Genomic DNA, 25,486 nt, shown 5'->3' with positions numbered 1-25,486 from the left:
TCCTTTGAATAGCTTTAAAGCAAAACGATTCACATTGTCACATTTCAAATGATGCTCCTCAAGGTGTTATTAAATAATGTTAAAATTTATGTGTTCTTTTTATCTAAAATCCAAAAATCCACAAAGAAAATATTACAAGCAAATTAATGACTTGACAGGCATTTATGAGAAAGGAAGAAAAACAAATAGTGAGGGAAATGATATAACTGCTTTTCATCCCTTTGAGCGATTGTAGAGTCATTTGCACACCTGTCTATGCAGAGGCGAGAATGACAAACAATATAGATCCGGGCACTCTTTTTTAAATACCGTGTTCGCCTGGGGGAGTTGCTAAGATTAGGTAAGGATATCACGGCCCTTCTGACGAAGAAGATGCGCCGGTAGAAGAAAATGAGGCTGTCCCACTAGCCCACTGATGGAAGCATCGAAAACTGCCCCCTGGCGGTGAATGAAGTAGGTCGCCTCTCAACACGACCGCTTTCGTTTCATTCGTCTTCCGAACCGCGCACGAAAAGCATGAATTAAGATTTTGTGTGTTGGCGGATTCGCAATTTTTCTTGGTTTACGCATGATTTGAGGAATTTTTAAAGGTAAGGAGAAAAAAATTTTTAATTGCAACTTCTTTACATATTTCTAACAATTGCTAATTTAGTATTTTATGGAGTAATACAAAAATTATGAATTAAATATTAATGTTTGTAAATACTGTACAAATTCAAAATTTTGGATTTTAATAGGAAATTTTTACACCGAATTCAATTCGGTTAATTTTTCAGAAGCTAAACAGAATGCATTTTTCTATGGTGCATTTATTACTATGTTTAATAAAGAATTTTCATTATTTTTAAGAAATTATGAAGAAAATATATATTTGTTTTGAAGATTACTGGGTTAAATTTGAATTGCATGAAAAAAAATTTGAAATTTGAAAAATTCTATTGATATTTGTTATTTATTTATTTAAAAAAATACTTCCTGAATAGTCCTCCGAAAGAAGCTTCATCAAAAAAAATTTGTACATTGATTGATTCATGCGTTTTTTTGGGTTTTTGTGCATAATATAAAGAAAAATTTCAAAAATTATGAAAGACTTTTTTCATCTTTTTTTATTAATACTATTGGCCATTTCATTATTTTATAAAATAGAAACAAAAATTACTTGTTGCATTTTTTATTTATTTTAAAAATGATACTTTGAATCAATGTAAATAATTTTTCATAACTTATTTATTATTATCTTTCTATTTATGTTTTTGATTAATCACATATGTCAACACTTTCAAAATTTAAAAGATTAATGAAAAAAATTTATATATGATAAAAATTTGATATTTTGGTTTACTTAAATTTTTTCCTGCTCCATTAGGTAGAAGAATATGCTTAATTAAAAGCTTTATTAATATCAAACTTGATTAAAATAATTAATATTCTATGAGACAGAATATTCTAATGGAAAAGTGTGTATTTCCTTTTTATACAAATTATTCCTATCTTAATTTAAACTATAATTTTGAGAAAGATTTTTCTGCGGATATCAAAATATTTAGCATTGATGTAAAATAAGTAACATTTTGCATCAACGAAAAAAAAACATGTTTTCACAGCATTTCAACTTACTTTCATGAAAAAAACTAGAAAACTAGAAAAATTTTTTAGCTTAACATAGTTTGGTTTTCTTTTCTTTTTTTATTACTCCTTTTTACAAGCTATTCAATTAGGTAGTTAAAAAAAGGTGATAGTCTGAAGCGTATTGAAAAATTTTTGGTAAAATAGGACAAGTTTATATGTATTTTATATTAAAAACCGCCTTCCAGATAAAGACTTTATAGTTACAAACTGTATTTAGAAAAAATTCACTTGCAAACTATTAATTAGTATCAGTGGAGTATTGAAGGTAAGCGGTTTCCAGAGTTAAATAATATCATAAATAACTGATGCTTGAAAACATATCTCATGTTATGGTGAAAGAAATTTCATTTGTCAACAAGCTTATACTTGACAAATGATAATTTCATATAATTCGAATAAATATAATTCTTTTTAATTATATTTATTCGAATCAAAATAAATTGGCATTATTATAAATATGATAATTAAAATTATATGAAAATGCAAATATCAAGAAAATGAAATGTTATAGTAACTATTATACTTCCTATCAAATTCTCTCTAAAATATCTCTGAGTGGTAAAAGAAAAATTACAGCGTTTGTGGATCTCACTAAATAGGAATTCTCAATGAAAATAATGGTTTATTTTATTATTACGTTGATAAATGATAAAATGAATTAATAATTTATTCTAATAGTATATATTGCAGCGGTTTTTAAATCAATGATACTTACAATGATGTTACAGCAGTTAAAGAACGGGGAGCCAATGATTGTGTTTTAAAATCATTATTGACAACAGCATTGAAGTGTTTGTAATTTATCTTGCAAAATTGAAACAATTGGTTATTGAAACGCAACTGCCTACATGTAACGCAATAATTAGTTTTTAACAAAGCAATATTAGAATTTTTGGAGTACAGTTTCCTGAAAACAGTTGTCTCTCAAAATGTGTATTTTGGAGTGAATTCCTTATTCAATATATCCATCTAGGATGGACTGAAATAAGAACCGTCAGATAATGCATGTTTCGGAGCCCGTTTTCCATTCTCAGATTTTCAAAATCAAATTTTTTGATTTATTTTAATTTAATTTGTAGATATACAATTTTTAGTGGACAATTATTATAACGAAATAAAAAAATATATTTAAATGCGTGTAAAAAGAAATTCAGTGGAAATGGTTCCAGTATCTTGTAAAAAAAGTTTAAATTTAAAAATAATGCATTGGTTTCCTCGAATCATTCCCTTACACTTTCTATTATATGTATTTGTGTATTATTAATCGCATTCCATTAATTAGAGAGTAATAATTGCTAAAGATGCAATTAGAATGCAATCGTTGTTGATAAATCACTGAAATGCGGTTGATGAACAAGTATCAGGAAACCGAATGTGTATTTTGGACGTCTTTTTTTCCGATTTATTGAACCCAGAATTTATCGCAAATCTGCAACTGTAGTCACATACTGAATTTCATATAATTAAGTTAATGCGTTTTTCAATTATCACGTCTAAGTGCTTTTGAAAATATGGACTCGCCCACGATCAATCCCCAGATGAATTTGGTTCCAAAATTGATACATATCTACATTTAAACTGTTACACTTAATCTGTATGTAAATCTATACTTAATCTATGTGGCAAATTGTATCCATCCAGCTTACTTCGTTTTTTTAGTTACCGTAGTAATTATATCCAGATAGAAGCACTTTTTCCGAATAGATTTCGTAAATAATTTGATAAAAATCGAGTACGCTACTGCAAAGACCATATACCAAATTTCATCCACCTCATTCAAAGCGTTTTTTACTTATCATGTTCACAGATAGACAGACATAATTTCAAAAATGTGTTTTTCAGACTCACAGGGAGGTCTAAATCGCTATGATTCATCAAGCTTTCAAGTTCGAATTTTTTGACGATTACAAGACATATTTTTTTATATATTTCGTAAAGGACAAAATAAAAAAAATAAAAACCTATAATATAATATTCTGAAATTTAAACGAACGTTTTTTTTAATTTGTTCATTGAAAGTAATGGAAAAAAAATCTTGCGGTCTCAAGCCCAAGATTATAGCCCCCCCCCCCACCCCGTCAAATTTCAGGAGACATAGACAGTTGCCTACTTTGCTATTTGACAACCCTCCTCTCATTGTATCAATAAAAATATTCTAATTAACTTAAAAACGCCAGTTAGCTCCTTAATAAAATTAAGATCCTATGGCATTTTTGCGACGTTCTTTACGTCGGAATCAAATTGGAATATAAGCATCTGATACGAAGATATGCATTTATTTGTTTAGAGAATTTTCTGCCTTTCCTAGTTTTATTTTGAAGTGAAATTTCATTTTTTTTTAAATCTGTATATTTCACCAGTTAAAGGAAGGGAAAAAACGGTATATTTTTCCGACGTAGTGGAATTAATTATCCATGCAGTCTAAGAAAAAGAAATCAAGAAATTCCGGTTTAATAGTGGATACGCGTGCCAAAAAACAGCAGGCCTTGAATTCACTCCAGAAATTAACGGCAAATTGCTGCGTGGCTCAAAAATTCTGTATTGTGCATTGTATTTTCATAATCGCATGGCTATCCGGCTTTTAAAAAAAAAGCATTATCATATCAAGATTCCAAGACAGATACTCTCTTTTCTTAATAAAGTCGCATAATTAATTATATGATCACATATTTTTGAAATTGTGAAAGCCTTTCCTGAAAAATTGTTAACTTGCTGCTCAAACATGCTACTTTACTTGTGTTCATAATTTTATATTGATTCGTTTCTTGTGTATCTGGATGTTCTAATATAATTTATAACTAAAAAAAAATATTTGCAAGTTTTTCCCTGACATCCAAAATTAGTCGTTCAGGTTCGACCATCATTAATTTTATTTCATATATTCAATATTCATATTTGGCTACTTATAGTCATTAATAATTGCGCAATAAAAAGTTATTTAAGCCATAGTTATTACTGCAATCATAAATTATCTTATCAATCAAATGAGGAATCAGAGTCATTTAAAGTATGATACGGAAAAACATCGTCACCAGCAATTTATTTCTGACACAATATAGAGGCCTGCTATGGATCAATCGGTTTTTTACTATCGTAGCTAGGAAAAATGATTAAAAATTATATCCGGTCAATGTAGGTTAGATTTTCAAATTGTATAAGCTCTGTGAATCACAAACAACGATTATTATTAAATTTAGAATAAAATATAAACATTAACTTAGAAAAAATTTTCTAAATACATAAATACTTTTTCCATACCAGAAATGGCTTTTCTCATATGCAATCAGAATTATCTAGTGTGTTTTATGATTTTTAATTTAAAAAAATAGTTTTTCATTGGCTTAGTCATGAATTACAAATGCTATATATGAGTTTGGTCTTCAATATGAGCAAATTAATAAAAATATAAAAGTTTTGATTAGAAGTTTTGATTTGTAATTATTCCGTTCTATAATATTCGCCTCTTAATTCTTAGGAAAAACTAAAAATAGGAGCAGTTTTTCCCCTACCACTTTGCTTGCGTTTTTAAAGACAAAAACAATTTAATAGAAACATCAATAAACAAATTAATAAAATTTTTAAAGTCGTAAACAGGACTCGAAATAAAATTTGCCGCTTCGGTATTTTGAGTAATGGTTTAAATGATTTAGGGGGAAAAAATGCAAATGACCGAAATCGCAGCAGATGTGTAATTCTAATTGCCAGACTTTAAATGAAAATTTTTGCTATTTTTAACAGTAACTGAAATTTTTACCCATTAATATTAACTAGAGCTGAGTAAAACGAAGAAAAAATTTTAAAAGTTTACTTAAAAAGTAATCCTGCTCTCTACCGGCAGCAGAACTGTAACTGTCAGAAACTAATTAGTTACAACTATAACTACTGCCATTCACAGAAAATGACTTATGATTACTTTTTACAGACTTGCATTTCAAAATGATTAGCTGCATTTTTTCCAGTGATGTCATTTAATCCCGTATGAAAATCTTATTTATTAATAAATTGAATTATGGCTTCTTAATCCATAAATCATCCTTCATTGAACTTCTTTTCAATGCATAGCTGTCACAATGATTCAATTGTCAATGATTGTCAGAAGGTATCCAAGAGTTTTTCTCTTTTTTTCATCAAAACAAACTTTTATTATGATTTACAAAGAAGGTATCAACTCTATATTCCTGGTATATTTTTAGACATATGAATAAAGACTCTTTTCAGATACGGAAAACCGGAGCACTTTTGTGCATGCGTCCGGAGACGTTTATTATATCAAAATAGATGTAATAATAAAGAAAATGTGTCTAACGGGACGCAAGTCAACGTCTAATATAGAAATCTGGAACAGCTCATTTTACTGCGCATCAGTTTTTTTTTTTTTTTTTTTTCCCAGAATTAAGTTGTCCGAAAGTCTTGAGAAGTTGAAAAAAACAGCAAATGGATAGTAATGCGCTGTAGACTTTCAGTATCAGATCAGAGGGTTACCAAATTACTATAGATTCGTTAAAAAGTCATTTTATATCAAAATCATTATCTATTACCCAAAATATACAAAATTATATTATATGTAATATAATTCAAAATTTGAACAGCAGTCAGTTGTTTAGATTACTAACATCCACGTACAATAACTTTATTTCCCTTTAAAAATACCCATCTGTCCTGCTGAAAATGCCACACTAGAAAAGATGCCAGATTGATGCAGTATTGCATCGTTGAAAATCTACTATATATAGTTTTGTTTATTAAATTATAAAGTTAGAACGGAATCTTCTAGATTTGAATTTAATCCAAACTCCCTCTTTTTGGGGGCGGTATTTTTTTTGGTCAAATTTGTCATACAAAAAACATAGTTTAAAAGGAAACATACAGAAAGGTTTTATACCAATAAAATAGTCCAATAATCTTTATTTTTTCCTTGTATCTTGATAACAAATGATGTATTGCCCCAATAAATTTAAGGAATGAATCCACGCATATAAGTTTCATGAAGTTAATTCAGACTAGTGGGTACGTTAAACGTGCTACGTTAAAGCAACTTCATAATCCATTGCACAGATGCAAGATCCTCTAGGTCTAGATGGTATACTCAGTTTACCATGTGTCTGTGATGTCACATAAATTTATTCCACTATAGATAAAGTGAAAGAGAGATGTTTTCATTTAGTAGGAAAAATTCCAAATGCAAATCATTATTGGAAAAAAACCCTTACTATTCATAAATATAATGGATTTCAAATTTGAGAATTTTCGAAACTCTCTTCGAAGACTCTTTGTATAAATTGCAATTATTAAATATAAAATATTTTAACAGAATAAAGAACCAATCAAAAGCGTGGTTAAAATGGAATTGTTGAAGAATATTTTAAAATAAGACAAAAAAATAGGATAGTAATTTTGAAGTCACGACATCTTTTTTATATAGAGAAAAGTATCACTAACGAATTAAAAAAATCTTGGGAAAACTACATGTTACTTTAGCCCCCGTTTTTTTTTCTTTAAAGAAATACGTGATAAAATTTCGAAAAGAAAAAAAAAATATCGATTTATTTAGGCGTCATTCTTTTTTCAAGGAGATACCTATATATATTTTATCTATTCATTACTAATGCATTCTATGCTTAAATCTGTTTATCTCCAAAATTGTTTGCTAAAAATGAATTTGGAAACCACATCGCGAATATTTATACAAAAATAACATTTAAAAGCGAAAGAAAATATTTAAAAAAAAACCATATCCGTTATAGAAACTCTTTTTAGCCCATTATCTTCGTATAAACTGAGTTTACCAAATAACAGATAAACAATGAATATATTTCCTATATCTGATATAAGAATTCACTAAAGGTTAATGAACTAAAGCTTACGAAAAATACATTATCATTGATGCATTCTATTCTTAAATCTTTTTAAAATTCACTTAAATTTTAAAGATAAGAATATAGTTATTTTCAAAATTTAGAAGATTTAACTAAAATTTAAAATCATTCATAGACATTTTCCAAAGCTTACGACAGAGATTAGTTGCAATTTCTTATCCTTTATATTTTTTATCGATTTTTTTCGGTAAGCTTTTGTTTTGAAAATAGGTTATCGGCATTTTCTGTTGCATAAATAACTCGAAACTCCTTGAAGTGTCTGTTAAGCAGAACGCCGTAGGGCTTTGATTGCTACAATTCAACAACTGAAGCGTTACTAAAGGAACATTAATGTTCCACCTGTAATCGTATTAATTCAAAAGCAGAAATAATCTTGTGCTATACTTCATAATGAATAGAACTTAACTATTGTTAGATGGTGGTATATAAGAATTATATGCTAAATACATTTTAATATTTTGATAAAATTGGTATTTTATTTAAAAATTGTGATTTCGAGATATTATTTAAACTGTGTCAGTAGAAAAAAAAATGAATAAAAAAACTCAGATTTTTAAAGATAAGTTTTTCAGTCATCTAAACATCATAAATGGTAGAAAATACTTATCCTGATAATAATCATTTTATCTTTAGATTATCGTAGTTTTTAGCTTTATTTAAGAAGTTAATATAAAAAATAAATGCATATAACGATACTTTAAATTATTGGTAAATATGCTGTGTTAGTTTAAATCAGGAGATCTGGTTTTGTATTTTTTAAGCCTTGGTTTTCTGAAAATGAAAACTGTCGCATTCGTGTAATCTTAGTTAAAACTGAATAAAAAAAATACTACTACAATAGATTATTTAGAATAATGGAAGAGGAAATGATGTTGCCAAAACTTCTTACTGTCTGAACGGAAAAAACTTTGTATTTTCTTGTGAGAAATATAAATATCACTGAAGTATCATTTAATGCCCTTTTACCAATCACTGGGGAATAGATTATACATCAAAAATTACCGCCAATGGATGTCAAATGGATGATTTCAACCGCCAATGGATGCCAAATAGTCAATGCTATCTTGCTTTTCGGCATCACCGGCTTCCATGAATCCATGTTCCGTTAATAAAACACTGCATTCCAAAACAGAACGTGTGATTTAATCAAGTAGCAAGGAAAACAAAATTAACAATATTCGGATATGATATAGTAACAGATTATAAATATTAAACGCGGCATAACTGTTGTTTTTCCTGGCATATCATATTTGAATTTAAAATTTTAAAAAAAGCATGATTTTCAGTTATTGCTAATTTCTTCTATTTTTTAAAATTATGTCTATTTTCTCTATTTTTACTTAATTTTAATTATATTACAATTATAGGATTATTTTGTTAATTAGTTATCATTCTTTAAGTTGAACGTTTAGAAAAATTCATTTCATATAATGTTTTAGCAGTTTAAAAGATAATTGTGACTTTAAATAAAACTTACTTATGCATTAAAGATAAAATAAAGTAATGAAGGCTTGGGAAATATTAATAATGGCACAAATATCAGCAATAGAATTTCATTTCAGAAAAGTAGAAATGTAATGGAAAGGATTGCTTTCAAAAGTACGTTGTCTTTACAAAGATGCAAGCGTGCGACGAAGTATCACATAGGTTCAATGAATTCTCTGAGTCATGCAAATGAAATAAGGCCACAGGCAATAGCAATTGTTTTCTCAATTATTTGATTAATTTTCTTTGTTCTTCGTAAAATATTAAAATTAATGCTGAAATATTGGTTTTATAACTACAATTTCCATGCTTAAAATATTGTTTTTAATTTGATAGGATGCGCATCGAGTCTCCGAGACTTGTTGCTTTAAAAATATATCCAAAAAAACTGTTTTATGTGGAAAAATTTAATTTGATTACAGATGATTCATTCAGAATCATTTGTAAGCTGACCACAAAGATTTTGTGAATTTGTTCCATATTCTTATCTCAGAAAACTGATATTAGGGCCTGTGAAGCGCAGAGAGCGTGCTCACATTTCATAATTGCATTGCTAAAAGGAAGATCAGAACCAATTTTTTGCAAATTCCGTAATATAATTTTATTTTGTTATCAATAAATAATAATTTAAACTTCTTAAGTTTTGTATTTCTCAGTTTTTAATTCTAAATAATTCTTAAGTATCTTTTAAGCATTTCATGTTTAAAATATTTTTAAATATTGAATTTCAAAAATGATATTTATCTGAAAATTTTCTTTTGTGTTTCTAACAGCATAGGGACATAATAAGCTCTTTTGTGTTTCCTTTTTAAAAAATTATCCGGGCCTATGAGGCCAGATGCACAATCTCCATACAAGCAAGGAATACGCAGCTTCGCTGATTAAAATTGCCTTGATTTCAACTGAGAATAAAATTTAAAAAAATTATCATGAAATTATAAACATTTTTTTATGAAACAGAATGCCAAATTGATTTTTAAAATTACGAGAAAATTATTTTGAACGATAGAAAAATGAAGAGCTAAATGACTTTTCTGACAAAAAAATTCTATAATGTGACAAATTTATGAAATTCCTTAATATTTCTTTGTGCTAATTAGATGAATATATAGGTTAATACATATCAATTCGGTCATATGTCCTTAGGAATTTCAATAAAATTTCTAAATATATATTTTGTCAAGAAATGCTTGATTCTGAAATGAAGTTTTAATTTCAAATAACTCACTATTCAAATGTTGAAATTGTCGTATAGTTTTAAAACCAAACGATATAATTATGCAATCATTTCTCTTAACAAAACACAAGAAAAAATTATTGAAGGTAAACTTGGGGAAAAAATCTTCATAATTATTATTAGCGATTAATTTATGTAATGATTTCTAAACAAAAAAATGAATTTATTAAGATAAACTAAAAAAAAATATTGATTTACATTTTTAATCAAATTAGTCCAGTGTTTCAATGTCGCCTACTGTCATTCTAGTTTCCATCTCTTATCTACCAGATTAACAGGAAATAAAAAGTAACAACATTTGTTCAGAACCTTGAAGGAAATTCTTGGCATAGTTCATCCTGCTCCATTGCGTGGGTCTCCCCCCAAAACAGCTCCAGAACTGCACGTGATTCTAATCGCTAATGGCGATTACGAGGAAGTAACGAAATATAACGTTTTGATCGTGACATTGCTGCCGCTATTCCAATCGTCTGGAACAGTGGAACACCTGTATTGCTCCTAAATCACTTTAAGAAAACGAATGTCGATCAAAACTCAGTTTTTTTTTTTTTTTTTTCTAAATGAAGTAGAAACAGTTCTTGCTTGTGTTCTGTAGTTCTCTGTAACGGGCGGGGCTGTCACTTGTTTTTAATGATCGTAAAGAAAATGCGAACTAATTTCTATTGTTCCTATTGGTCTTGAGGGTCATATCTATTGTGAAAAAAAAGCACTTTCAAGAAGTAATAGTCTGTTGCTTTTTCATAAGTTTTCAAAGAGCTTGAGATTGTTGAAAGCTAGTTTGATATTTTGTATTCAGCCTTTTCATTTGTGATAAATAGAAATGATTTTCATGCTTTCTCAATTACAGTAGCTTTAGTTTTGGTATCCTTGATGAAATATATTGAAATCATTTCTTAATTATTTTTTTGTATTCTTTTTTGCCATATTGATGCTATAATCTTTGTGGGAATTTTTAACACTACTGGGATTGTTCTGCGCCCTTTAGTAACGAAACATCATTGTTTGATAACGATAAGATGTTCAAAATAATTAAATTCCATATAAAGAACCGAAAATCACATCAAAGGTGATTTATAAGATGGGATAAAAAGTTAATTTGTGAGAACTTGACTACATTGATATGTGCTTATTTTACATATTTTGATTGATTTGTTTTTCACCACATTTAAATCCTAATAGATATTCAAATATTATTTAATAAAAATACTTTGAAACATATAATTCTTATTTTTTAATTCAAGCTTATTATAACATGATTCTATTCTATTTTATTTTTTATCAATTAATATAAAGTAGTATAAACAACTTTAAAAATTAGCACACGATGTAAACTATTAACTCTTATTCTATACTTCAAGAATTTCGGATAAATGACAACTTTGAAACAATACTGTACGATGTAAATTACTGCTTTTTATTCTGTCTTTAAAGAATTATGAGCCTCGGCTGTGATCACCTGAGGTGACTAATTAGCAATGAATCTAAAGACTTCAACGTACTAATACAAAAAGAAAAAAATTACTAGTAATCTTCATTTCGTCATCATATGTATGTATATATTTCTCCAAAAGGATTAATAATATAATATTCGATACAATAGGTTAAATTAGTTATGTTGTAATTTTATTTTAAGTATAATCAATAGTTAATTTCAAAAGAAAAACATTGGAAATTTTGATTTTTTCACCATGATCAAAGTTTTATATTAAGAATCATTTTTTTTATCTTATTACTACTTTTTTCAACCTTAAATGTGCATTAATCCTTTTTTTCTGTTATTTAACTAACAAGTGCGAATTTTGGAAAGATATTAAAGGATTTTTCAAGTTTTGGATTTATAAATAAAGATATGATCTATTAAATAAAGCAATATTTCGGGGTAAATAACAATTTTCCTTGTATTTTCAATTATAGCATTAAAAAAATACATCCACATAAATCTACTAAAGCACGAAACAAGAATAAAATCACGCAACATCCAGTTGAGGAAAATAAGCCAAAATTCACCAAAATTCTGTGGGAAAACATTGAAGATGACATAATGCCACGAAATTTCCCAAATCGAATAATCTTGAGAACGTCAATAAACTCAAACGACAGAAGAATAGCATGAAGTGAAGCGAATAGCTCATCAAAATGGTGAAACAGTTCTCAGGGAAACAAAAGCTCAGAGAGAGTTGGTCTGTTCTTGTTCTCTTTTGTCATTTAAATCTAGTTTGCAGAACGATTTGGAAAGCTTTCTCAGTGCTCTGACCCCTTTAGGTCTGGATAGACAGCTTTGGTTGCATAAACTGCAGTTTCAGCCGTTAATACTCGTGTTCTTTTTTTCTTTCTTTCTTTCCTTCTTTTTCTGTTCAGTTTATTTGTATTCTGTTTCCAAGCAAACTGTTTCATTCCTTGTAGTTACTCTGTGTATTTCTTTTGAAATTGTTGTCAAAAATGGAATTTATCGTATGTACATTATCTGCAGTTATTGGACTCATTATTTTTAGAAAAAAATTACCTGAAAGTTCTTTCTAGAATAGAAATTTTTCAGTGTATTGGTATTTGGAATATCTTGATTCGATTAAAAATTAATTATTATCTTTTTGATTAAGTTTAAATTGCATTTGTTTTCAATTTTATTTTATCTATTGTTTTGAACAATTCAAAAACTAATTTTTTTTTCACGTTCAGTAAGTATTTTTATTATTTGCAGTAATATTGATCAATACATTAGTTAACTTTAGATCAAAACATAGAACCATTACATTAATGTTTATCTCGGTCGACGAGAATATGTCATAATTCATGTCTATAAGAGCTATACTGTTTAATAAAAAATCCATCACATTCTGAGACAACTAAATGTTGTTATTTCTTATTGCTCTTGCCATGGACAAGCCCGCTGTTACGAAGGCAGCGATTTTAAGCCGGTGGGGGAGCGTCTCTTGTTTGTTTAGTAGCACCAACTAGGGCCAAGAGTACGACTTTGCCACTCACGCATCACTCATTTGCTAGCACAACCCCTTTTTACAGGAGGGCACATTCACACATCTCACAGATAGAACAACAACCATGCCCAAATCAGGGCTCGAACCCAGGACTCCCAGATCACGGGGAAGACGCGCTACCCCAATGCTAGGACGCCCACGAGATAACTAATATTATTGTCAGCCGCTGTTTTCAATCATAAATTCGAAACTATCGGTTTCCTATAACCGATTTCTATTTACCATTCTGAAGAAAAAGAAATGTAAGCCATGAAAATAATACATCTCCTTGTTTTTTAACACAATTTTTTTACTTTCTCGTATACTAAATTATTATAATAGTGAAAAAATTCGAACTCGATATTTTGTCAAATCTCCTCACGCCAGACCCCCCCCCCCCCTGAATCCTAAACACCCATTTTCGGAATTATGTCTTGTCTACTGTCAACAAAATCTCAAAAATGCTCTCAGCTAGATGAAATTTAGTATAGCGTCTCTACTCCAAATTTGTAGATTTCTGTCAAAACTTGAAAATAATCGGGACTTATATCTGGAATGTCTGAATATAATTTAACACGATAATTATAAAACAAAGAGAGCTAAATGGATAAATTTTGGTACTCAAATTAACGTCTAAAATATGGACATGTACCAAATTTAGAACCAAATCCGTCAAAGGATTAACCATCTATCAATCTGTACATTCACAAGCATACAAACGCGATAACTCAAAAACGGATTGGCTTTAAATATATAAAATCTGATATGTGATTACAATTATAATTTTGTGTCAAATTTTGTTTTTAATCAGTCGGAAAAAAGCTGTCCAAAACGCGCATTCGGTTTTCTGGTGCCTATATCAGCGATTAATCGCCAGATAAAAAGACCGCAGACTCTTTCGTAACTTTGTATCATTACTTTTATTTCTGCTTTTTATATTCTGTCTGTGAAGAAAGGGAGATTTAGTCTAACTTTCTTCATTTCTTCCCCCAACCTCCACCCGGGTCAAAGTTCTCAAAATCTGATCTTTATTACTAGGTTACTATTTTATCTATGTAGAAAATGTTATTTAGGTTATATACAGCTCATGCGATGCTGGAGGGCAACAAAATTCCTATCTTCAATCCGATCAAACCTCAAAGCAAACAGTAGGTCATTAATTTTCATTGAGTCGGCTCCTTTAAGACCATTCTCTGCACATTAGATCCAATGTTAATAAAGGATCTTAGCCTCTGTCATCGTCTGACATCTTTATGACGATAATAATGGTGTTTAGATATAATATCGAAAAGATTCCTAAAATGTTTGGTCTCGTCAATTATTTCACATTTCTTGGTTCTTAGAAAGGATTTCTGGCTTGTGTAAAGATGATAGTTTTGTTGCGTGACTACACTTTCTTTGGATGCTTCATTTCATGACTCGTATATCATACAATTTATGATTTTTTATGTTACTGATGAAGCAATATAATATATATATATATATATATATATAAAACCTTTGTTATTTTGGTATGAATTCTCCAAAGTGAATGCTACTTTGGTGGCCTAAAATGTTCGTAAAAGCTATACAAATAAGCCGACCTAGGAAATTCTTGTGAGATCACCATAAATATTTCTTAAATTAGCGAAAAAGTAAGATTTTTTTTTTCAAAACACGATTTAAATACAAGTCCAAACTTATCTATGCATTTTAAGTTTCAAAGACCTGTAATAAAAAATTTTCTTATTGTCACATTAAAATATTAGACAAGAATATTTAAAAAGTAGTTGACAAATTTCGATTTACATTTAAAAAAGAAATCGTTTTATGCTTCCAGAAGTCTGTGGCATATTTATTCTATATTTATTTCTTATGCATCGGAAATGGCGTTTGAAATAATTTGCATGGCATTTTAATCAGATCTCTAGATCGCTTTAAAAAATCTACAAAACAAAACTTTAATATTTAACGCAGCATTCTGATAAAGGATAATATATTCCTACACTTTAAAAAAGAAATCTTTTTATGCTTCCAGAAGTCTGTGGCATATTTATTCTATATTTATTTCTTATGCATCGGAAATGGCGTTTGAAATAATTTACATGGCATTTTAATCAGATCTCTAGATCGCTTTAAAAAAATCTACAAAACAAAACTTTAATATTTAACGCAGCATTCTGATAAAGGATAATATATTCCTACACTTACTTTATAACAAAGGTTTTCAACTTTATATCTAAGTTAAATTTTAAGAGTACTAAATAGTTTTCTAATAAAATAAATTGTGGTCAAAAAATATCAAGCAAAAAAGATCCTATAAAAAGCAGAAAAAAAAAACTAATGTAATGGAAAAAATGAAAATTCATCTATTATTATATCATTGAAAATTCAGGCGCCATGTCATGAAACAGCATGCGCGCAATGAGTTGTCTAAGTAATCAGTAATGAATTGAAAAACATTCTTTATACCAGTCATCAGGTCATTTCTTTTATCTCTAACAAATTAAGATGACATCCTCTGTTCTGTATTCCTATCCGAATTGTTAATATGTATCTTGCAAATTGTATCACTTCATACATCGAAATCCATACATAGTTCATTTTGTTTGACATCATTCAGTGCATCTAAGCCCTATATATCTAATAGCTTGCGGTTCAAACACAATGCTCTAATCCATATTCACTTTCATTAAGCTGAACAGTCGAAGTAATAGGCTCTCTGATAACGAAACTAATGCAAGCATTCGCTAGAATAACTGTTGTTCTAAGATAGACATCTCTTCTGGCTGATCTCTGTTGGAATCTGAGTCTCTCGTCTGTCGTGTGGTCTGAGACCCTTGATTTTTTCCTACTGTTTCTTAATTACGTAACTTAGTCACGTCCAGTTTCCATTGTCGACAGGTCTATTGTAAAAGAGAGAAAGACAGCGGAAACAAATGAAATTGGACAGAATCAGATTACACTCACTAATTCATTCGTCAATTAGGATGTTTTAGAATTGCGTAATTTTTGTAGATGATCCTATAAAATTAATTAATTTCTCTAAGGTCATCCTTGTGCATATTTGTTTGAAAAACTCTTGCTGAAAACAAAACTACAAAAACTGTATATAATCATCTTTGTTGACCGCAATTATCATCGCATATTTCTACTACTAATAAAAATAACTGTGTTTGTTGGCTGTCTTCAGGCAAGACCTTCTGCCATATATATATATCTTGGAAGATAGAAATAAGCACCTCGGAGCGATTTCTTAAAAATTTAATTAGAATTTTTATTTATCAAAAATGAAACTGATTTTCCCGTGATAATTTCCGAAAATATTATTGTAAAATAATGATTTTATGCATCTTAAAATTTTAAAAAGTGTGTTTTATGATACGAATTAAATAATCAGGCAGATTTTTCCTAAATTTTGGCAACCTTTTTAAAGGTGGGTTTTTTTTTTTTTTTTTTGCCTAATTTTTAATTGTAGATTGCAACGTTACCCTGAAATCCGAATCATTTTCATTGTTTCATCTAATATTAAATCACTTAATTTTCTTCCAATTTTTGAAAGTTGAAGAATAAAAGATTATGTTTCATCCCCATGTTGCTTACAAAAAAAGAGAGAAAGAGAGAGAGAGAGAGAAGATAAGTTAGAAAATTGATTAACCGGACATCTACATTTTTAATGACGCTTTGTTGTTATGGAAGATCTCCATTGGAAAAATTTGTGTACACAATAAACAGTACCTATGTAAGACAATTAAAGTAACACGGCTTTAATGTCTCACAATTATAGACATGAAATTATTGAAAAATATTATTGATGGTATCACAGACATGAAATTATATCCTATCAATATAACTGAGATTAAATATTACTAATATCCTCGGCGAACCAGTTGATGGCCAAAAATAATTAGTTGTTAATAAAGCAAAAATAATGATGGTCAAATCAAAATTACTATTTTTTTTATTTCATCAAAAAAGATTTAAGTTATTTGTTCAGAAAGATTGTCTGCTCTACTCAAATCCCCCCCCCACTCCTTTCTTCCTCTCTCAAAAACTAATTTTTCGAAACTAATTAATTAATGGCAATAGTCAGAATTAAAGCTTTAAATAGCTGCTTGTGTAGTTTTTGAAACTGTATATTTTAATTATAAACACAACATTTTCGACGTATTCAAGCTGGCCAGACTGCCTGGTCAACTTTTTTTCTTTACTGTTAACATTTCAGACGCAATTCGAACTTTTTGACAATCGGTACAATAATTTATAGTAATTAAAGCCTCATGTTTTTCACAATACTCCATCCTCAAAATATTAAATGCAGATAATTTGCTAATTATACAAAACAATTCGTAATTTATGTTTATATGATACACATAAACTTCTAAAAATTGTTGGCAGTACAAAGACGAATAGGAATCATATAATAGGAGTTACATGTAGGTTTTATTATTTAAAATTTGTCGTAACAAAGTTTAAACTTACATGTATAAAATCTTCAGTCGTGAAACTATCGAAACTATTTAATTTATTCTGATAGAGTTACAACACATATTTCTAAAGGCGGCACGTTTTAATCATTAACTTTTGCTATTAAAATATAGACATTTCAACAAATGAATTCACATGGAAAGACTGCGAATGGCCTTGTCTTCTCATTAGAATGCTCATCCAGTAGTCTTGCCTGTCTTTCATAAATAAAACGACAATTTATCCTTTCCTCTTAGTATGTCAAATAAGATTTCAAACGCATGTTTGAAGCCAGAAGAAAAACAATTACTTTTTCATCTGAATTAGGGCATTTTGTTCGCCAAAAGCTAATACTTAAAAAAGCGAAATCAAGAGGAAAATGTGCTGCCTCATACGCCATCGTAATTAAAACATATTTGTAAGTATGCAGCAGGTGTTATTTACTACGTTAAAAATATTTCATGTGTGACAGCGTCATGGCGTTTATCTGGGTGATCATTTTTGAATCGTGGAGTGTGGATGCACAGTGGAACGGGCTGAAAATAAATTCTCTTTAATTAACTGTTTGTTATCCATGTAGAAATAACCGAGGTGATATCTCTTTAGATCATCAGGTAAAACTACGAATGTGATACTTTCCTTTTGCATCTTCCTATATTTCCTTAAATATCTTTTTTTCGTGGAGAGGATGAAAAAAGAATCTAGTTTCAGGAAATTAAGATAAAAATGAGCACGCTTCAAACCGCGGGTGCAATTTTTATTAATTGAGCATTTTTATTCAGTTCAATTAATAAGTGCTTGCTACAAAGTGAATATGGGATACCACATCCAGAAGAGGAAGAAATTAAGATAAGGTGTTTCCAGAAGATGCATATTATTGATAAAAAGAAATGTATTTTTAAAAATAAAGCAAAAATCTAGAGCACTCATTATTTAAAAAAAGTATACAGCTGCTGCTTTCTTTTATTTTCAGATGTGAATACGAAGAAAATTGATGTCATTCAAAATTTTGGATGATTTTATATGTATTTTTTAAATTCTTTGCTATGTTTATTATCTTAACATTTATTAGTAGGTTAGTATATTATATAATGAGAAATCAATCAAAATGAAATAATATTTTCACATGAATAACGTTTGCTATCAGTATTTGCCAAAATTTGTTCAAAATATAGCGAAACGTGGTCGCCGCTAATGATTTCAAAGGTAAAAAGTTCGGGAGATTTCCGATATGCATTTATTGCTCACTGTTAGAATATTTGTACTCACTTATTTCATAAAAAAAAATCAAAAGGTTTCGAAAAATAATTCCATTAAATTAGTAAGTATAAGTCGCTTCATAGTGTGACCATGATCACTTTCTGCGTATTTTATAAGCTTAGAAATTTTTAGGGCTGTAATAAAAGCCAGTTATATGACACTGAATCATTAAATATCTGATTCCCTAATAGTACAGAAAGATAAATGCGCTACACTTTACTAATCTTATCATCATGAATTATTTTTTTCAGCGAACTCATAGCAAGTCACAAAAAAATGTGCAACGCCAGTTACAGATAAACAAAATTTCTTTCGCAATCTGAAGTGTACGCAAAGTAATTAAACATACGAAATAAATGTTAAAAAGAGAAAAAAAGATGAACATAAATGCTTGAAATCTGAGAATTAATTTGTAGATTTATTCTTTACAGACCTTGTGTGTGTGTGTGTGTGTGTGTGTGTGTGTGTGTGTGTGTGTGTGTGTGTAATGATATTTTAAACTCTAATTTCAATTTAATTAATTTACAAAGTTTTATCTTAATTTAACCCATATTAACTTCATTCTAAAATATTGTCTTATTTCCTGATCCCATTCCACTTTTTCTATTTAATTAATTTAAGAGAAGTTTTGTAAAATGCTTTAGTCAGTTCCCACGTTCCGAGGGATAAAAATTGCTGATCTAAACAAAATCTTTTTTAAAAGATCACTGTGTGTACCCTTGCTTGTGATTATCATGTGTCAGAAAACCCTATCAGAATTTTAATAGTATATTAGTACTGTGAAAAAATATTTTCCAAATCGATATCTCATGTTATATAAGACCAGGGATAATTTCTTTCTTTCTTTTCTTGCCTAATCTGTTGCTGTGAGCGGACGTGCTTTGTCCGCGCCTCTTGTAAATAAATTATGCCTATATATATATACAGGCATATATTATTCCTATATATATATGTCTCAAAAACCTTGACCACGGCTTTTATTCCTTAAATTAAAATTTTCAGGGGATTAAACTTTAAAAAATACAAAATTTAAATTTTTATACGGACCCCGTACAAAAAAAATCCCAATGAGTAAAATGTACCCCATCCTCTAATAAGGTCGTGTACAAAATTTCAGAATATTATCATGAAAACCTCAAAGATATGTTAAAACAAAGTTATTGAAGGGTCAATCACAAATTAAAATGCAAATGTTTACAGCTTCAGTACAGATGACGCGACGCAGAAATGCATCATAAGGAAATAAAAGTATGCTTTATATCTTTGGTTTTAAATAAAAATTTTAAAATCTATACTTCCTGAAAAATACTTTAAAATTTTATATCTTGAATATCTTATAGCACAGTAAACGAACATGTAAAAAAACTTATGTAATCTTTCCTTTACATAATCTTTCCTTTAAGTTATTATCTCTACAAATTTTTAATATTTTTGAACCAATAAACAGCAAAATTATTATTTATTACTTTCTTTGTTAATTTGTGTACGAACTCTAAAACACGAACATCCGACATGATTTTTCCTTTTTGCAAACTCATATCCAGGCGTCGAAAAGTGGTTTAAGTCAGCATTTATGTAATTTCATATCTTTGAGACTTTTTGTGATAAATTGCTGAAATTTTGTACATGACCTTAATAAAGGATGGGGCACATTTTACTCATTGGGAATTTTTTGTACGGGGGCCAAATAAAAATTTAAATTTGTATTTTTTGAAGTTTAATCCCCTGAAAATTTTAATCGATTTCATAACATTGTACACCTTTTTTTACGCAACTTTGTAATTTACAGTATATGTCTATGATCAATATTTAACAAGGTTTTTGAGACACCCTGTGTGTGTGTGTGTGTGTGGTTGCCAAAAAATTGAAACACCCTAGATTTATAAAGAATTCTTTATTAGTATGGTGTAGAACCGCCTTTGTCATGTAATACAGCTTGGATTCGTCTAGGAATCGATTCCTACAAGTATTGAATAATGTTTAGAGTGATATTGTGCCATTCTTCTTGGAGATATTAGGAAAGTTCTGGAAGAGATGCCGGCGGAGGATATCGATTCCGTATTGAACGCTCTAAAACAGACGGTAACATAACGGTTCAATTATATTGAGGTCGGGTGACTGTGCGGGCCAAAGCAGATGTTTAACTTCATTCTCGTGTTCATCAAACCATGATTGGGCAAGTCTCACTGTATGGATAGGTGCATTATCATCCTCGAAAATTCCATCTCTTGCAGGGAACTAATTTTGCATCATAGGATGGACCTGGTCAGCTAAAATTTCTCTATACTTCTCCCCAGTGATCCTTCCTTTCAGGGTTACGATCGGTTCAGCAGAAAACCACGACATGGCTGAACTTATCATGACAGATCCACCTTCATGCTTGACAATTGTAAGGAGACAATCACGATCATCGCTTGGGCAGATATTCTCCCAACATACACCCGTCCTGTTGTAGGGAAAAGTGTAAAATATGATTTGTCAAACCATATTATCAAAGTAATGGAAACACCTGTATATATATATAAAGGCTGATGAACTAAGTAAATTTTCTTATATCTTAATAAAAACTTAAACTATCCAGAAATACCCTTTAAATAAATATGATGACGTGCAAAGGTATAATGCAGCCTTGCACGATCGGTTAAAATCATAGGAGTGCAAAGAGTAACAAATCAAAACGGAAAAAACATATTTCTGGCTTCAACTTATATGATTGATTGCATCCGTGCGAAACACGCATGCGTGCCGTGGCCAACACATGCCAATACTATGTTTCGGTCCATTAAGATTTTCCGAGTCACATGCGTAAGAACGCACGTATGGTCAAATAAGTAAGTCCATTCCCCCGAAAAAGTGTGGGTGCGCCACTAAACGAAAGCTTTAACCTTTGTCCTACGTATATATACGAAACATGGCATTAGAAGCCTCGAGGCTTATTTTACTCGTTTCTGTCAATGGAGGATCACGAAGCTATTAAGCCAATGGATCAGAGACAAAGGACTCTAATTCCGAATGCATGTAGAGAAACAAGATATCCTGCTAGGCAAAGAAAATGGTCTTTTCTCATGACAGTTGCAGTTGCTGTGCTTTGAAAGAATTATAAAAACGCTACGTTCAACATATCTGAATAACGACGTTTTCAGAAAAGAAATTTGGATTTGAAAGACGTTAAATTTGGGAAAAGAAATTCTATTTGGCTTCAGAGAAGGGGAGAGGGCGTCTTAGGAATTTGTTATATCTTTATTATCTTGTTATACGTTTGCTTATATAATCAATACTCTAATTTTGGAATTAGACTTAATCCGACCTCAAAATTTCAACTCTCAGATTCAATCCTGTTTGTTGCTATCTAAAAAAAAATCTAGAATATAATTTCTGTAAAATTTTGCTATTTAAAATATTATCTGTGGCTAATCTTGACTTGAACTTTTAATATTAGAAATTGTAAGATGCGATTAACTCGTGTTTGAAATGTTGTCTATCTAAAGAATTACGTATGTATTTGAAGAAAATGTAGATTAATATATGAAACTGCTCTATTGAAACGGATGTGATAGAATAATATAGCAATGGTAGATGTAAAAGGAATAAAAACAAATGTTTTATTGTTTTTTTATGCAAAAAGATAAAAAAAATTAGTTTAAAATCGGAATATATAAATTATAAACATTGTTTATAAACAGAAATTTTGTTTTATACATTTTTTTATAATTATTTAAAATTATTATTTTATTTTATTATTTGTTCTTTTAACCCTCCAGCTGCTTATCCGCGATTTCCGCGGGTTGGCAATCAGTCCATTTTCTATTGCATCCCGCGTTTTTCGGAATTTAGAGTGTTTATTTTTAGGATTACAGATTGTCATTATATCATATTATTATCGTTATCAGTTCACTTCGTTTGAAAAATATTTGAACTTATTTTCAAAAATCGAATCTAAATAGTGATTTTAAAAAATTAAGCAATCAGAGTGTTAAAATAGAGTTTAAAATAAATGAAATGTTTATTTGATTAAGCCTTTGCAGTATCTTTTAGGAAATTTCTAGAAAAATAAAAGCGAAAATATATCTCTGTGTATTTGGCGCTCAACAGAAAATACCTTTTGACCAAAAGCAACAAATTAAATACAAATGTACGTTGGAGGATGAGAAAGTGAACCTCGGGATATATCTTTTTTGAAATTTGAATAAGAATTAATAAATCAAAGAGTATGCAAGAGTTTGAACTTTTATTCATAATAACAACCGACAATATTATTTCAGAAATAATTTTTACGCCGTTTAAAAATTGAAAAAATTATCTTTTGAATTGCCATCTATTTTTTTATGTATATATTCAGGCTATTTTTTCAAAATATTTTTTGCATAATTTTCAAGAATACATTTCATTGCTACAATGGAAATGTAAGCCTTTTCATTGTTTCTAACAATATTTAATTGGATGATCTTTTTCTACTGATCTAAATAAAGATTCTGTTTATTATTTGAGAAATATTTGTATTAAAAATGAAATTGAAAAGTGTATATTGCGAAAGACGACGTGCAGTTTGATTATTCAGATAGCTACATTTTCAATAGCATTATGATATCATGGGATTTGATTCCACTGAGAAGCTTAATTTAAATTATAAATAAAATAAGTGTTAGTCTATTATAGTGACACTGTTCCAATTCTATCAAAATTTGATGCTTAAAAGTACTTTTTTGAAGCAGTCACGTACGAGGTTATGCATAAGAGATTTAATAAAATTTAAATACAATCAATATTCTTTGCCATCCAATAGTATATAAAGGGTACTAATTTGTAATAAATTATTGATACAGTTTGAAATAATTAAAATAATCTAAATAATCTTTATTAATAAGAATCCACTCAAATTTTTCAGTAGTTTATCTATGTTATTAGTCAGCACGAAACTGCTACATCCGTTATCGTCTTTAGTTCAATCCCTATCATTGAAGGATTTTAGATTCAATCATTGTCATGCCACATAAAGCACGACGAATCGGTTAAAAAAAGAAAAATAGATAATAATGTTTAATGTGAGGATTATAAGACATCAATTCTTCAAATGTTAAAAAAAAAAACTGGCGTTAAAACAATTAAGATAAGTACTTCTATGACTAAGCGGATGTATATCGTTTATGAATCAATAAAATATTTGCTGTTAGTTTCCTGTGTTTTGAGCAATAAAAGAAGCAGTAAAAAATGTTTCAAGTAGTCGTAAAGATTTGACAGAAGAGTGAACTGATTGGTCCTTAATAAAATAAAAAGAAATCAATAACACAATCGTACTGATTTGTTTATGGTATTCGTGTTCACATTAAAAATAACATATAATCGATGTAATGACATCAAATTCCAACTTCCTCGTCCTTAAAATCGTTTGTGGTTTTCGATAGATTTTAAATTATTAGAAACTTAAAATGCATTTTTCATGCTTGAAGAACCACATCGCTTCTAATTTATTGCTATTTCTTAAATTTTCCCTGTCCTCTGTGGTGGAATATTCTCTAATTAGCTAGAACAAATTGTTGCTCCAAAAAGGCGATTACTTCTAAAATTCTGCTTTTTAACCAACCAAGAACCAATAAGAATGCTCTAACAAAATTATAACTATTATTTTATAACTAACTAGATAAGAGGCTCATTTTACTTCTGTTAATTAAATGAACGTTCTCTCTTTAATTTAAATTGGTCCAGATTTGAATTTCAGTAACGAAATAAAATTTGAAACAAAATGCAATGGAATATACCTTTCTTCATTTCCTTTTACTCTGAAATATGACTTCGATAATTTTCTTTCTTTGTTTTTTAAATAAAAGGAAATCAAATAACGAAATTTAAAAATACGTTGAAAACATTTTTATAGTAAATTATATGCTCAATTTCCCCTCTCTCTTTTAAATTATCAACAGACTGATTGCTTTTGTAATTATTTCTGCATCAATCACATAAAGCTCAATGGATTGGGAGAAAGAAAATAAACACTTGTTGACCTCAATATTTTAAATCGTTCTGATCATGCAAGATGAAAAACTGAGCAATTTCACAAATTGGAATTGTCAAGAATATTTGTTCTATTTCCTTTACAATAGCTAAAATAAAACACATTTCACAATTCAACTTTAAAGGAATATTTTAAAACGGTTCTTTCTCTACCTTTTCTGAATTGTAATTGCTTCCTTAATTTCGTATTAAATTATTTTTCAAATTCTTGAAAAAGGTCAGTGACCTTAATAGATGAAACAAATTGCTTTAATCACACTGTATATAATCAACTATTGTGTTTTCATTGATATAGGAAGTGTTATCGTTCATTAAACTATAGACGCTTCTGATGATCAGCAGATTCGTCGAGGGTATTGGTGAAATTTATTTTCAGTTAAAATGTTTAGTCATAGCTTCGTGCCTAAAATTCTGTGAAATTGTTAGACACTAAAACCATGCTATTTTAAATATATTATATATCTTCTGTTTATTCTGTAATGAACCTTATTAATGGAGATCAATTTCATGGCATTACAACATTTTTAAGATAAATGTCAGTTTCTTCTATCTTCCAACTTCCGTGGTACAGT

At 29.2% G+C, this 25,486-nt stretch overlaps 1 protein-coding gene across 1 annotated transcript in view; it reads left to right on the top strand.

Moving 5' to 3' along the window:
• Window positions 1-496: 496 nt before the first annotated feature.
• The window catches only part of LOC129984159 (uncharacterized), a 56,696-nt gene continuing 31,706 nt past the window's right edge, over window positions 497-25,486 (top strand). Inside the window, exon 1 of the mRNA XM_056093960.1 lies at window positions 497-590. The gene's annotated coding sequence lies outside the window, so the exon portion shown is untranslated. The remainder of the gene's footprint in view (window positions 591-25,486) is intronic.

Source organism: Argiope bruennichi, chromosome 9 (assembly GCF_947563725.1).
Source record: "Argiope bruennichi chromosome 9, qqArgBrue1.1, whole genome shotgun sequence".
Lineage (NCBI taxonomy): Eukaryota > Metazoa > Arthropoda > Arachnida > Araneae > Araneidae > Argiope > Argiope bruennichi.
The sequence above is the reverse complement of the archived record's forward strand: the minus strand, read 5'-3'. Positions and strand labels throughout refer to the sequence as shown.